At 41.5% G+C, this 14859-nt stretch overlaps 1 protein-coding gene across 1 annotated transcript in view; it reads right to left on the bottom strand.

Annotated features, from left to right (window-relative positions):
* Positions 1 to 14859, bottom strand: part of CA10 (carbonic anhydrase 10) — a 331719-nt gene that overhangs the window by 276811 nt on the left and 40049 nt on the right. The window lies entirely within an intron of this gene.

The following is a 14859-nucleotide window of genomic DNA, read 5'->3' as shown; positions in this document are numbered from 1 at the left end:
CAAAAAGTAATTCGTATCAAACATCCAGTTTTAATTTAAAATGATGGGATGGCAGCTTTGTTCCATTATTTTGTTCCATTATTTTCCATTATTTTGTTTCCATTATTTTCCATTATTTTGTTCATGTTTGTTCCATTATTTTGCAAGGTGGGGGGTCAGTTAGGGGCAGGGAGGGGAGATTACCTAAACGGAAAGAAAAGGGAAGAAGGGTAAGAAGAACAGGGCAGAGGAAGAGCGGCAGGTGTGAAGTGATACTGAAGTGAAAAGACTGAGGTGAGGGAGAGGAAGAGGGAAGGTTGGAGCATACGATCCATCAGCACAGGGCAGAGGAAGTCAGAACATTTTACTGTTTTGACTGGAATGTCCTGAGGGCCCAAGGTACCTTCTTTAGCTGCTTGTGGGGCCTACTGGCTCACGCCTCTGCCTGGCTTCTGTTTGCTGTGGTCCACAAAGCCACATGGGGGGGTGGGGGCAGGGGGATGAGGGAAGGCAGCAGCTGGGTCATTGTACTGCCAGAGTGTGCATGAGGGGTCTCCCCTACACAGTTCTGGGTGCTGGGGGGAGGGGTGGCCCCAGCTGTGCCCAACTTTACACCGCTCTCAACCCTGGCCCAGTGCAGCCATCCCTTCTTTGACTGCTTCTGGTCCTATAGGCTGTCACACACAAGTATAATGATGCACCCCATCACTGGCTCTTATCACACGTACAAATGAAAATACAGTTCAAAACATATTAATCAGTCTAGAATAGCTAGAAATGTACAGACCCCCTCCACCCAGATAATTAACCACACCAAGTCATAAGCATGATCATTTTTTTTTTAAAGTGTCCCACCCTCTCTTCCTAACATAGGCCCCAACCCTGCTAACACTTACATCTATACTTGACTCAAGCATATGGAGTAGACCCACCAAAGCCAATAGGACTACTTATGTGAATAAAGTTAAGCACATGCATAACTCTTTGGCAGGACTGGGCCTAAATCTTCTCCATCGAATTAGTAAAGGAGCATCGTTCATCATCTGCAGTCATTGGATATTTCAGTCCATGTATATTTGTCCAAGTTGCTTCAGCTTTGTTAGCGGTGGTTGCAAGAGATTCCTACGCATTGCCCCTCCTTTTTGGGGGGCGGGAGGGACTGTAATAGATGCAAAGATCCTTGTCACAGTTTGCTTCAGATTCTGTCGAACATGAGGCGGGGACACAACAGATTCCATAAATCCTTATCTACGGAAGCTGTCTCTGAAGAACTAGTTCAAAGCTCTTTATCAGGTAGAGACAAAGGCTGCAACAGATCCAGTATCACTGGGAGGATGGCTTTGTGCCAAAGGAGGTGAGGGAGGAGTCGTACAGTAAGAGCAATATCCTACGAGCTCTTCAATACTATGCACTCTATCAGCATGCACAAATGCACTCCAGTTTTCTTATTTGTACTAGCCCCAACCCTTTGTTTTTAATTTGCTTTAATGCTTGATAGTACTCACCCTATTTATAAAAATTTGAGAACAAATACTACCCAGATAGCAACAGTTTTTAACCAATGTGATTCTTCAGCTGGAACCAATTTTAACATATAAGATTTAGTTAAACTAGTAAGAGGTACATGAGGAAAAGACAAATAACTTTTGGTTTGATTGTCCTGGGCCTTCATCTGTGGGGTGAGGAGCAGCCCCATCTCTCGTTGAATTCAATCAAGGTACTGCAGTCATAGGGATGTCTACATACCCACAACACCATGGTATCTGATAGCATCACAAACATTAATTACAGCACAGGAGTTTCATTATTCCTATTACTTAGACTGTAAGCACTTTGGGGGCACAGACTGTCTTTTTGCTATGCATTTGTACAGCGCCTAGCATAATGCAGCCCTGATCTACGACTAGAGCCCTTAGACAACAACAATATTAATTTTATACATAGTTAAACCAAAAGACAGAGCTATAATGGCCAAAGTTTTCAAACCTGGATGCAAAAGGTTATGCTCCTAAATAAAACTGGTTTGATTTTCAAAAATGCTGAACACCTGCCGATGCCATGGAGTTCAATGGGATTTATGCATGTTCGGCACTTCTGAAAATCAGGCCACTTCTAATTAGCTGTCTAAAGTATGCATTTAGGAGCTGAAATTGAGGCACCCATGTGTGAAAACTCTGGCGTTAGTGACTGGTCTTAAGTCACAGAGGAAATGAGTGGCAAAGCCAGGAACTGAAACCTCCTGAGTCCTAGGTCAGTGTCTTATCCACAAGACCATTACTCCTCTTAGCAAGCAAATTAGAATTGCACTGAAGTTTATCACCACAGTGTGAACTCTGTCAACTAAAAAAGAAAATGTTCAAACTGCATGGACAGGTACAAAAAACAAACTTGTATTTCATTTCAATAGGTATTCCAAAAGATGAAGCCTAACACTTTTAAATGTTCCTGACCTCAAGTATTTTCATAGACTCAGAGTATTATGGAAACCTCAGCTACTCAGTGTACCACTAGTTTATATTTTGCTGTAGATAGTGCAAGGGCTTCAGAATAAACTATGAGTGACAACTTCTGAAAGCAAACACGCAGTCACAAAGAAATGCTGGAGTTAGCAGCTTTCTGTTATAATTTCATCTTGAGTTCAGATATTTTATAAAAGAGACTCAATCACCCGAGAAAATTCCAAAAATCTAATGACAATACATTTGTTGATTAAAAATTACAAAGAGGTCATAACAATCTGACTAAAAAGTATAGAACATGAGGATCGTTACACACTGTTCTGTCAGTCATAAGCGGCATTTATTTGGTTTCTCTTGACAATTTGAGTGACTGACTGCAAACAGCAGAAACAAGAGTAAAACCAAACTCAGTTAATGATATGGACAAAGACAGAAATCTTCTGGTTATGAGAAACCAAACCACAGCCATCATAGCATCGGAACTGTGTGGGTACCCAGGGTTCTTGCAGTATTGGGGCTGTGTCAGTACGACAGGAAACATTTAACTGGAATTGCTGTTCCACTGTGCACTCTTTACATTTTATAGATCATCATCATTCAACATTGCTATTGGAGTCTAGAAACCTCAAACCAGGTGGGGCTTCATTGTGTTAGGCACTGTATAAACATATAGACAAAGACAGTACAACAATTGTTAGCTCACTGGGGCAGACACTATCTGGATATCAAGTATTCAGATCATAAACATTATCCCCGATCCTGCAGTCTGATCTGTACAGGAGGACCCCATGCCTGTGTATTCCAGAAGATCTTGAGTGGCGGTCCATATGGGCAGAGGGTTCCGACCTACGTATATCAGATTGCAGGACAGATGCCTCAGTAGGGTCAAGCTATGTCACTATTTGGATGAAGACCTCCATAAATTCACAGCAGCTACAAGAAGCTAGAGACACCGTCCATCAGAAGATGTTCTTGCCTCCAAGTCAGCACAGAACAGTTCTCCCCACCGGTGCTAAGAGGTTCTGAGAGCTGCTGTTGGTAATGCCTTTCAGACAAGATCTAATACCACGCTATTGACCATTATTAAAAATTCCATGATGCTTCAGCAAGAGTAGAGGGAGTTCCAAACCAAATCTAGGAATTATTCCGCCTATTTAAAATCCCACTGCAGTTTAAAATTACGCTGAAGCGTCACCATAGCATTATTATACACAGCTGAACAGTCTCCCATAGGAGGTTGCATTTCAGTAATGGATGAAGTAATATATACACAGACACACCTTATAAAGATCTTGGGGATGAAGGGCACTATATAAATGCAAATTTTTTATTATAACCAATATAGGTACACAGAGCAGAGAAACCACCAATCTTACCCATTTTATAGCCAACCCTAAAGTTGTATGCAGTGATCCATTTCAGACCATCCAGAAAGGGGGGGGGAGGAAGAATAATTGTTTAATAGAATCATCAATACCATAAAACTAATGTACCAAAACCACACTGATTCTGTTGTGACGTTCCCTCCCTTCCATTTAATAAAGCTAATACCAGAAAAGGTAAGATATTTGCCCTCCTTTTAAACTTTTCTGCATTAGCATGGAAAGCCATCATTCTCAGCTGTGTGAAATGAACAAGAAAACTAGGTTATCAAGCCTTTGTACTAAATAACCGGATGTCTGTGCAGCTGTTTCAGCTACAGTAGAAGGGCATGACCTGGCATCACTCTGTGCATTCCACAGATATCAGATCTTTATCAGTTCAGCACACATGAAAATTACACGTATAAAAAGTAATTTAGGAAGCAAGTATGTTGAGATACCGTATCACAGACATTTAAAACATCCGAGATAAGGCAAGAGCATTGCTGGGGCCATTGTTGTATTATGGAAGTCTGTAGCCACCAAGGAAATCAAGAGGAAGGCAGTGGTGCTGCTGTCAGAGGGCAGCTAGAGAGACAATCCCCAGTGCCATGTTCTTCCTAGAACCCTGAAACCTCAACATTTAATACCAGTTCAGGCAAAACATCATTCAAAAATTATGCAGAGAGTCACTGAACATGACTTTGCACTCCGCAGCACAGCTAAAGTAAGCCCTGGTGCCAGAGACCTGTTTTGACAGATCCTACAGGGACTTGCAATGGAATGGAAAAAAACAGACTCATGAAGCCTTCATTTCAGAGTGAAGGAGAAAAAAATAAAAGAAGAGAGAGAGTGTTCCAAAACCCTTCCCTCCTAACCCAACATGCCAATTAGCATGAAGCAAAAGGTCTTATTTGATAAGCAAGGAATCTGTTCTTTATTTTTGAAACTTAATCACACCCAAAACTGGATTAGTAATGCAACTGTGCCGTAAACACAGCATTGTAAAATAAAGATGAACAGGCATATGGACACTCCAAGCTGGGAATCCTATCTGTGATACTTACACCTGATGTACATCCAGTATGTGGTCTCTAGGCTACCTATAGTCATGCCCATCTGACATGATGGCCTTGCGCCGCTCAGAAACAGATTTGACTTTATAGTTTAGGGATTACTGCCAAGGAATGAGGCTTTTTACATCTGTAGCATACATGATGCTGCAAATAGCATAATTCCCTCAGTGTGCCTCATTTAATCCACTCGAAAGAAAAATGGAAATGTATGACCCCCCCATACTTTATCACAACTCCTACACTGCTGTGTCACATAAATGAGACCCCTGGGTTTATTCATTTAGGTATTTCTAGGTTTCCATTGCCATGGTAATTAAGACACTTCTTTTCATACACTGCTTAAATGCACATGATCATGTCTCGCCCGAGTGGCTGGCCCTTATAAATGATAAAGGACTGCTACTTACTTAAAATTAAACGAGTCACTCCTTTAAAGCTCAGATTTTGCCACTGATGGTCCCAGATTCCATCCCCCACTTGCATTCAGTGTTTTGCACTATTTAATTTATTGAAAGACTCTATACAATTACATAAATTTTTATATACACACACACACACATGCACCGCACATACATCCTGCATACATACACAATATGTGGAAACATCCAAAACTGCACAGTTCAAAGGAATCAATCCACACATTCAAATTATGGGTACATGAAATTAACATACAAGTCCAAGATGGGTTTAAGAATAAAGGAAGGAGATGAAAGAAGATGAGACTGTCTGGAATGACAAAGCTTGGCACAATTCTGGCCACTAGTTTATATTTCTGCCATATCTATATTTCCAGGAATTCCTCCATCCACCCTAATTGTTAATTATTAGTCAGTCTTACTTTGGTCAAAACATCAATCAACTTTCCAACCCCTCAAAAAAAAAAAAAAAAAGCCATCTTAACAGCAGGGAATATGGATGTGACCACCAACGTAGCAATAATGTCTTCACCCAAAATATTCCGTGTGCAATCCATTTCTCGTACTTACATAATAAATGCTCCGTTTTATTAAGTTATATAGAAGTACTAAAATTATGGACTGAGTTACTCCCCTTTCCCAACATTAGTTCATTACACTGAGTTCTTCAAGCCATATAGACCCTATCATTCGACAACTCCATAGCATGTGCCCAATTTAAGAATTAGATGAGGTCATGTTTGAGTTGTCTGCTTGAGGCCCAGTGCATTTGATGTAGCATATTGAGCTAGCTGAAGCCATGTCATAAGGTGTTTGTAGAATTCCTCCTCAGTGCTCACTGATGAAAGCCATATTTAAATTTATTTCCCAACTAAATTTCAGATTACTGTAATTAATGGTGGTGTCGGTTTTATCCGTTGTAGGATTGTATCACACACTTCTGAGAATAGCTGCTGCTATGTGGCATTACCTACACTATAAACATGATGGAGGAGAAAAAGTTTAGAAGGAGATGATGTATTTGTGAGGAAAATTAAGAATCCACAAGTTTTCATTTCTGATGAGTCATCAGATTAGATCTGTGAGCAAATTTCAAAATACCTAAATCAGTATATTGTACAGAACCTTTAGACTTCCCCCCCACCCTAGGAAGCATCACTGAATCTGTGGGTCCACCATAAAAGCTACCGGCAATTAGGAGAGACCGTCTGCCCCTAGGAACAGATAACACACAGAAGTATTTTCCCAAGAGCGCTGCTAGCATCCTTGCTGTCGTCTGTAAATGCCATTTGCAGACGCAATCCAAAGTGCTACATTCCTGTTTCCCTTTAAGGGTGACAGAATGTTGCAATGATCTCCATTTGCCACAAAGCTCCCTCTCTTTCTCAGTGTTGCTATCAGTGGTCTCTGAATGTAAGTACCTGTGTTGGTATACTGCCATTACATCAGACCTCTTTCAACATAGCAGTGTAGAAGAAGTAGGATATTTATACAGAAGAGATAGGACATACCTGTGGCTTTTATTCATCAGACTACTGCAGATGCATCTCATTTTGGAGTAAAAAGGTATGTTGCATGGGCAACCCCACACCAGTTACTTCTCCACCCAAACATTCCCTAAGGAACAGTCCAAAGCAGAGGGGAAGGAGGGTAGGTAGTGGAGCACCCGTAAGGGGACGCATCTCAAAGAGCCGCAGTTACCACACAAAGCGAAAAGTAACCTCTTCTTCTTCTTCTTCTTCTTCAAGTAGTGTCCCTGTGGTATTCCCTTTAGGTGACTTCCAAGCAGTACCCAAGCAGGAGGGAGCTTCAGAATAGAGTCCAGAACTGAATACTACAGAACCAAGTGCTCCATCACGTCTGACAGCATGAATCAGGGCAGAACGTTTCAAAAACGTGGTGAAACCCACGTAGCAACCCTATATATTTCAGACGCTGGTACATTCTTCAGTAACGCCACAGATGTAGCCTGTGATCTGGTGGAATGTACTATCACCCTGGGGGCGTGGGAGAATGAATGTCTGCAGCATTATAACAACTGATAATACATCCAGATATTCATCTTGATAGTTTCTGAGTAGAAATGAAGGAAATGAAGAGCCTAGACGACTTCTTAAATGGCTTTGCCCTATCTAAGTAGAAGGCCAACAACATTCTAACACACACAGTATGTAAACAGGATTCCTGTAGAGAACTATGTGATTTTAGAAAAAACACTGATAGATGATGGGACTGATTGAGGTGGAACTCCAGAAGAACCTTAGGTAAGAATTTACGGTGTGGATCTAAAGAGCCATTTTCTTTAAAGAACACCATAAAATGGGGGGGGAATCTGCCTTCAAGGCTTCAATCTCCCTGACCCTATGGGCCAATGTCGTAGCTACTAAAAAGGCTGTCTTCATAGATAAACCAATGGGAACCTGTTCCCGGTTTCATCTGAGTGGAGATCTCATAAGGTAACTGAGTATCAGGTTGAGGTCCCAGGTCGGAGTTGGGTTTCCGATCTGTGGATAGAGATTCCCCAAACCTTTAAAAAACCTAGACGATACCAGGTGATCAAATATGGAGAATCCTTCTACTGGAATATAAAAGGCTGCTACTGCAGCCAAACGGACTTTACTTGAACTAACTGATAACCCTGATTTCTTTAGGTCCAACAGATAATCCAGAATGACTGAAAGTGGCACTGACTCAAGCATGAGGCAGTGACCACCACCACGAAAGGAAGAATCTCTTCCATTTTTGCAGGTAAGTAGTGCGGGTTGATCCCTTACTATTCAGTAACACCTTTTGTACTTCTGTGGAGCAGGAAGATTCTAACCCTGTGAACCAAAGAGGAACCATGCCCTGAGGTGGAGAACTACTAGGTTGGGATGAAGCACACGACCCGCATTCTGTGTCAGAAGATGAGGAATGGTGGGGTGTTTGGACGATGGTTAGACAGAGAGGTGAAGTAGGTAAGAGTACCAAGTTTGTCTCACCCAAGTCAGAACTATAAGGAAAAAATCGGACAGGCCAGAGCCAGAGTTATCACCCTTAGCAGCAGCAGTGTTAGAGGAGACACACAGAACAGACTCTTCTTCCAAGATTGATTTTCTCTCTTCTACCTCCTTTCTCCAGTGAAGGAATTATAGCTGCCAGAGTTAGCATCCTGAACTTTTGAGATTTTACAAACTTGCTAAGAAGTCTTAGATCCAAGATCAGACTCCAACCTCCATCTTCCTTTGAGACAAGGAAATACTTTGAGTAAAATCCCTTGCCCTTGTGAGGAGGAGCAACTGGCTCTAAAGCTTTTAACTGAATGAGAGTTCACTTCTTAATAAAAGCATGAGAGAGATCCCTAAAGAGGGATAGGGGAAGGGAGTGGAAGGGAGGGACTGACATAAAATGGATGCCATAGCCCAATGTCATCATCTGCATGACCCACTTGTCTGTAGCACTCCATCTTTGAGAATGTTGGAAATAGGCAAGTGGCTTTCCAAGGAGGATAGGAGAGCTAATGGAAACAGCTGTAAATCCAGAGATGTGGCAGAATTCAAACCCTGGACCAACCCATCACAACTGTTGCTTTGAAGGTGGCTGGGTGATCATGGAGGATGGTTGGACAACCTTCTTTCTCTGAAATCTAGGTCTCTTTCTGGGAAGGTTCAGTGGATCTATGGAATCCAGAAAACTGAGCAGGATGAAATCTCTGGGCAGTCTGTGACGTACTAAACCTTTTCTCATTTGTAGGTGTACATATGCCCCGAGACCATAAAGTAGCCCTAGAGTCCTTTAGAGTGTGCAAAGATTCATCCCATGGTTTCCGAGAACAGTAAACGACTGTTCAAGGGAAGGTCCTCCATGGCATACTGTACTTCTCTCCGAAATCCCAAAAGATGTTGCCATGATGCCCTGCATGTAACCACTGCCGGGCAGACAAACCAGTCAGTAGTGTCTGCTGCATTTAAGGATGCTTGAAGAGCAGTTCTGGCCATCAGTTGGCCCCATGAGATGATGAAATGGAACTGCTCCCTATGCTCTTGTAGTAGATGTTCAACCAAAGCTGTGAACCTGTTATAATTTGTAAAATTAGATTTTCCCATGACCACCTGATATGGCCATAATCATACTTTATTTTACACAGGGCTGTGAGGCTAGTCTTTGGAGCCTTATTCTTATTTACACTCATGTCCCTTTACACCACCCAGGCAGAATGCAAGGGGTCTTTAAAATGAGTGTCAATTACACCTGCGCCTGATTTCAGGTTGCTTTACACTGCCAGTGTGTGTTAAATGGGCCTTAGTGTAAATGAAAATCATGCCCATTAATACTAATAAAGAGTTGGAGATCCTCAGAGGGAAAGTTCTATAGAATTGTACAGCACTGCCTTCTTATTACTAGAAATTGCACACATGTACTTTTTTTGGTCTGGTTGGTCACAACTGGTAATAAGCACTTTACTCATGTTTAAAAGATACGGTATGTGCCACATCACGTAAATTCTGTGTTAGTACTATTAACAAATAAAGCCAAAATTCTTAAATCAAGCTTTTAGCTGGAGAAAGCTGAAAATGCTTTGGACTCAATTCTCCGAGTACTGAAGCATACCACTGAAGTAAAGGACGGATTGCATGGCGGGGTGCACCATTTTATGTCACTGCACCCAATTTAACAAGGAATCTTGCATACCATTAGTAAGTCCATCTATAAAACATCAAACATTGCCATAAAGCCACTTTCCTTTTAACGAGGTTCACAAATACATGTGACGGCACAGAAAACAGCAGTTCTCTCCACTCCAAATAATAGTATTTGGGTAACATGGTGATGATATAAAAGTGTTTTTGTAAAGGTCACTTGCAGATATCTTTTAAATTTTAGCCAAGTACTTTAACCAGCTTCAACCTAGGCTTCAGAGCCTGAGCTTCAGCCCAAGCCTGAACGTCTATACAGCTATTTTTAGCGCCATAGCATGAGTCACGTGAGCCTGACTCGGTAGATTCAGGCTCTGAGATTCACTTCCACAGGTTTCTGCGGGACACATAGCTGTACCCCTCCTATCTGTGCTAGCAGTGCCTGCATACATCGCTACAATAGCCCACCCTGTGTTGTGTAAGGAGGGGTAATGCCTAACGAATGAGCATTTATTCAATCGTGCCTAGAGTTAATGTCTGAAAAGCTTTGTAACATGATGCTATAAAAGGAAGGTAGGCATGTTTTGGTATCAACTTCACAACAGGCCTGACCTTACAGGGTGCTGAGCGCCCTCAATTCTCATTCACTTCAATGAGGCCTGGGAGCACTCAGCACTTCAAAGAAATGGCCTCAATATCCTTGAGCCTTCATAGTTCAATAAATTATTAATGCTAATTAATAGGACTTCCTTTACAAGGAAACCATTTTAAATTCCTGCCTGAGAGGGCACATGAGCTATTGACATCTTGTCAGAGTTCCGCTCTGCTTTAGTTCTTTCCTTGACAGAGAATATCTTTTTCAGCGGGAAAATTATCAACAGCCTATTGCAGCCTTCCATACAAGCAGAAGCGTGCCTCATCTTTTTCAATCTCATCAACCACAGTGAATGCAGATGGTTTCTTCAGCTGTCCTATAATCTTGTACATAGAATCCATGCATCCATCGCTACTTGGGTAAATTTGGGGGAAAAAAAACACGTTTTAGGATTAATATCAATACTATGGCATCAAAATTAGGCACCCAATCCTATGAAGAGCTGAGTGCCTCACAAAAGGTACCAAGTGCCCTCAAAACCCACAGAAGGTCAATAGCACGTCCACCCATCTCCATGTGGACCAGCTTAGCTCATAAGTAGAGCCCCGCACGGATATAAAATTTGTATCCACATCTGATCCACAATCTGCAAATGTGGTCCGTGGATGCAGATATCCGCAGATTTGCAAGGCTCTAGATATAAAATTTGGGTCCACATCCATTCATGGTCCACAAATATACTCTTTGGATATAAAGCAGATATCCGCAGATTTGCAGGGCTTTACTCATAAGCAAGCATTCTTAAGAACTACTTATGTGCTGACTCTACAGAAAAGACCTACCTAGCACTGTAAAAAAAATATTTAGGTAATGTTACCAGAAACACTTTTAAATAGTAATAGTAGCAGCATACCTGATACACGAACTACTGACAACTTTAAAGAGCAGAGGGCAATTATTGTCTATGTTTTACTAACTGTGACTAATGCAAAAAGATGCACTGTCTCAGAATAGGAAAAGTCATCTACTATATGCCAACAAAACCATATAACAACAAAAATCCCATCAAAGGTAAAAGCAGAGATGGAAAAAGTACTTTGATCATATTGAATTAGTTAGATAGGCCTTGATTTTTAGTCATAGTACAGCTGACACTCATGGCACCAATCCAAATCATCTCACAGTCCAACAGACTGCCTAAATCCTCCAGCACTTAAACCTTATGTCCTGGCTTTTTTTAAGAACAAAAAATCAAAAAAATGTTATTCTGACCAAGTAATACCAGCCTTGCTAACTTCATAAAGGAATCTAATTTCAGCAAAGAAGCCAAGATATGGAATTAGTTCAGGTGCTGGTGTAAAGACAGAAAATTAGAACCATCAAAATTTGTGAAGAGAATGTCATCAACATAGCTGCAGTAGCTCTTTGTCCTCCCTTATTGTAGTTTCTTAGTGTTAATCACTCCCTTGTTGAAAGGGCTGCTGGACGTGACCTCAATACACTGGAAAAACTAGCGTAATCGGACTGTCTGAAGTACTACTCTGTGTGAGTAAGGGTATCAACCATATGGTCCTTTCAAAGAGCCTATCCAGGAAACCAGCACCACTGTTACTAGAAACACCTTTAATACTAAGGATAGAGCTCAAGTGGGCCAAAATAACATTTCTAATGTTGTGATGACCTTTCAAAAGCCAAGATGTTGGTCCTGGATTCTCACTAAGACTGAGGGACCTTTATACCATTCTGGTAGTGTGAAGGGGCCTTAAAGTGGAAATAAATTATAGTTACTCAATTTAAGGCCCCCTTTACATTGCCTGTGTGGTATAAAGGGCCCTCAACGTAAATGAGAATGAGGCCCATTGGGTTTTAGCACTACAGGATTTAAGTGCGATAAATGGACCATGGAACTATGTGGTTGGTGGCCTGGCTAACAATTCTTCTAGGACTTAAGCTGAAGGCCCATGTGGCCAATTTGGTGCTATCAAAATCACACTTGTTTCCTTTGCTCCAAACATTTCAAGAATTGAGGAGAACAGAGGTATATTATTGAGGGTGGGGAAGAAGAGTGAACAGAGTACATTGTGCTCGGACTATCTCCGATTTGCAAACGGTCCCCATGGAGATCACAGCCAGCTGAGGCAGGTTAGAACAACCCTCCAGAGTAAATGACTCCCACACAGCCCTGAGCAGAAGCGGAAACCAGCAAAGATTCTGGCCCTGGGTCTCCAAAATGAGTTAGGGTTGCAAAGCAGTAACAATGTACTTACAAGTCACATCACTAAGTCCAAGTAGTAGGAAGCAAATAGTTAAGGACACCATAAAACTTACAGACCACATGAAAAATATGAACACATTCTGCTTCATTAGCAGTTTACACACACTTTTCATCAATGTAATTTATCTGTAAGCGGGGATAAAAAGAGCAGGGCAGTGGAGAATCAAGGCAAATATTCCCATCAAGGGCTTGATTCTGTTCCCATTCTAGTTGATAGAAAAACTCCCACTGACTTGAATAATGCAAGATTGAGTCCCAAGTACTAAACAATGCATTTCACCACTATATAAATGACCGTAAATCATAGTGGAGCTGGGGGGAGAAATATGGAGGGGATGATGGCCCATCTCTCTCCAGAAAAGGCAGATCTAAAGCTAATGAGGAAGGATGACACTCAGGAAAGGAGACAGCTGGGGAAGACAGGAGCAGCAGAAAGAGGGAAAATAGTTCTGTCTAGATCAGCCACCATTTGCCTGCCTGTCAGATGAAAAAACATGAAACATCTGATCTGAGATAGAATTTCTTTTGCCTCCAGGTCAGTCACATTAGCAGCTGTAGGATGGATTGTCAGTTCAGGAGATGCTGATGTAAAAGATGCTCTTCTAAATGAGTCTAAGCCAGCCAAACTGTTCTTCGTTCTAAATAGAAAGGAAGGTCTAGTGGATAGGGAGCTAAAATGCAACTCAAGAGACTTGGATTCAAATTTCCTAGTCAGCCACAGCCTTCCTGTATTAAATTAAAGTGACTCGCCCAGTTTATGCTGTTCCTCAATTCCCCATCTGTAAAATGGGGATAATATTTATCTGTCTCACAGGTGTATTGAGGATAAAATTCATTAATTATTAGTATGTAGATACTGTGATGATGAGGGCCATATAGATACCATAAAAGAGAAATTAATGCTGTTCTGTTTTGTTTTTTAAAGGGGGAGCACTCCCTAAAAGTTCTCCTGATCTGGGAGAGCTCTTGATTTATCTCATTTGTCTCAAAAAGACAGGGAGTAGCAGTCCTCTGCTTTCATGGTTCCTGTGCAGTTGGCGAAGGGATAAAACACTCCCCCCTCCTTCCCCCAGTTCTGTTGAATATCCCTCAGAGATTATTTCAATCATCCATCTGTCCATAGTTGCGTTTATCCACTGGGCTTGAACAATGGATACCCTTCCCCCTATCTGGGCCAGTTCCTGAGATGGCAATGTTATTCTGGTGCTCTGCAGCTATTCTGCTATTTGAGGGGCATTTTCCATGCACCCCAAAATTTAAAAAAAATCATCCCCTACTGATGGGTCAACAGCATCCTTGGCTAAAACTGACACAGTTCTGACTACCTTGGGAGATTGCATAGAGAGCAGCTTATTCTTCTGAACCTTATTCTATTTCTTGGCTTGCCTGTTTCCCTGCAGCATTTGCAAAGGTGTGCCCATTCTCCTCTCATACAGCCCCTTCTGCAGCCATTATTCAAGGCAATGACAGGCTCATTTTCAATCTCTCTCTCTTTTTTTTTTTTTTTAAAAAACAAGCTGGAGAGTATTTACCATTTGCTGCATTGGCTCTGACTGTTCCAATTTGCTGTTCTAGGATCTTAATCGCATTCTTAATAATTGGTCCAAAATTTCCCAGTGGAAAAAGCCTAACCTGGATATTCTTCCCCGATTGTTCAGAGCTCTCTCTTTGAGAGATGAGCTGCTGGACACAGGTCAATTCTTTACGTTGCCTTTTTTTTTTACAAAAGAATATTTTATTATTTTGTGCTGCTTAGATTTTTTTTTTTTGAGTGGGCTCCAGGGAGCTAGATGAAGAAATATGCCTCTGCAAAGATTTTCCCTCCTTTTATGTATGTGGTCCCAGTGCTCCATTTATATCAAAATCCACTGAAGTTTTGGGACAGCTAGATCGCTCTCACATCGGAGGCTGCAGCTGTTGTGGGGAGATGAAGGGAAGAAAAGAACTGCCGTTAGTGAGGGTAAAACTGACTCTGGAACGGAAACTGCAATTGCAGAATTTAAATGTGTATTATATATTATTTCCATGTTCCAGATTTGCTCTTAACTGCTAGGTAATACCTATCGCAAAGACCTATGGTAC

Source organism: Eretmochelys imbricata, chromosome 14 (genome assembly GCF_965152235.1).
Source record: "Eretmochelys imbricata isolate rEreImb1 chromosome 14, rEreImb1.hap1, whole genome shotgun sequence".
Classification (NCBI taxonomy): Eukaryota; Metazoa; Chordata; order Testudines; family Cheloniidae; genus Eretmochelys; species Eretmochelys imbricata.
This window is presented reverse-complemented; position numbering and strand designations above follow the sequence as displayed.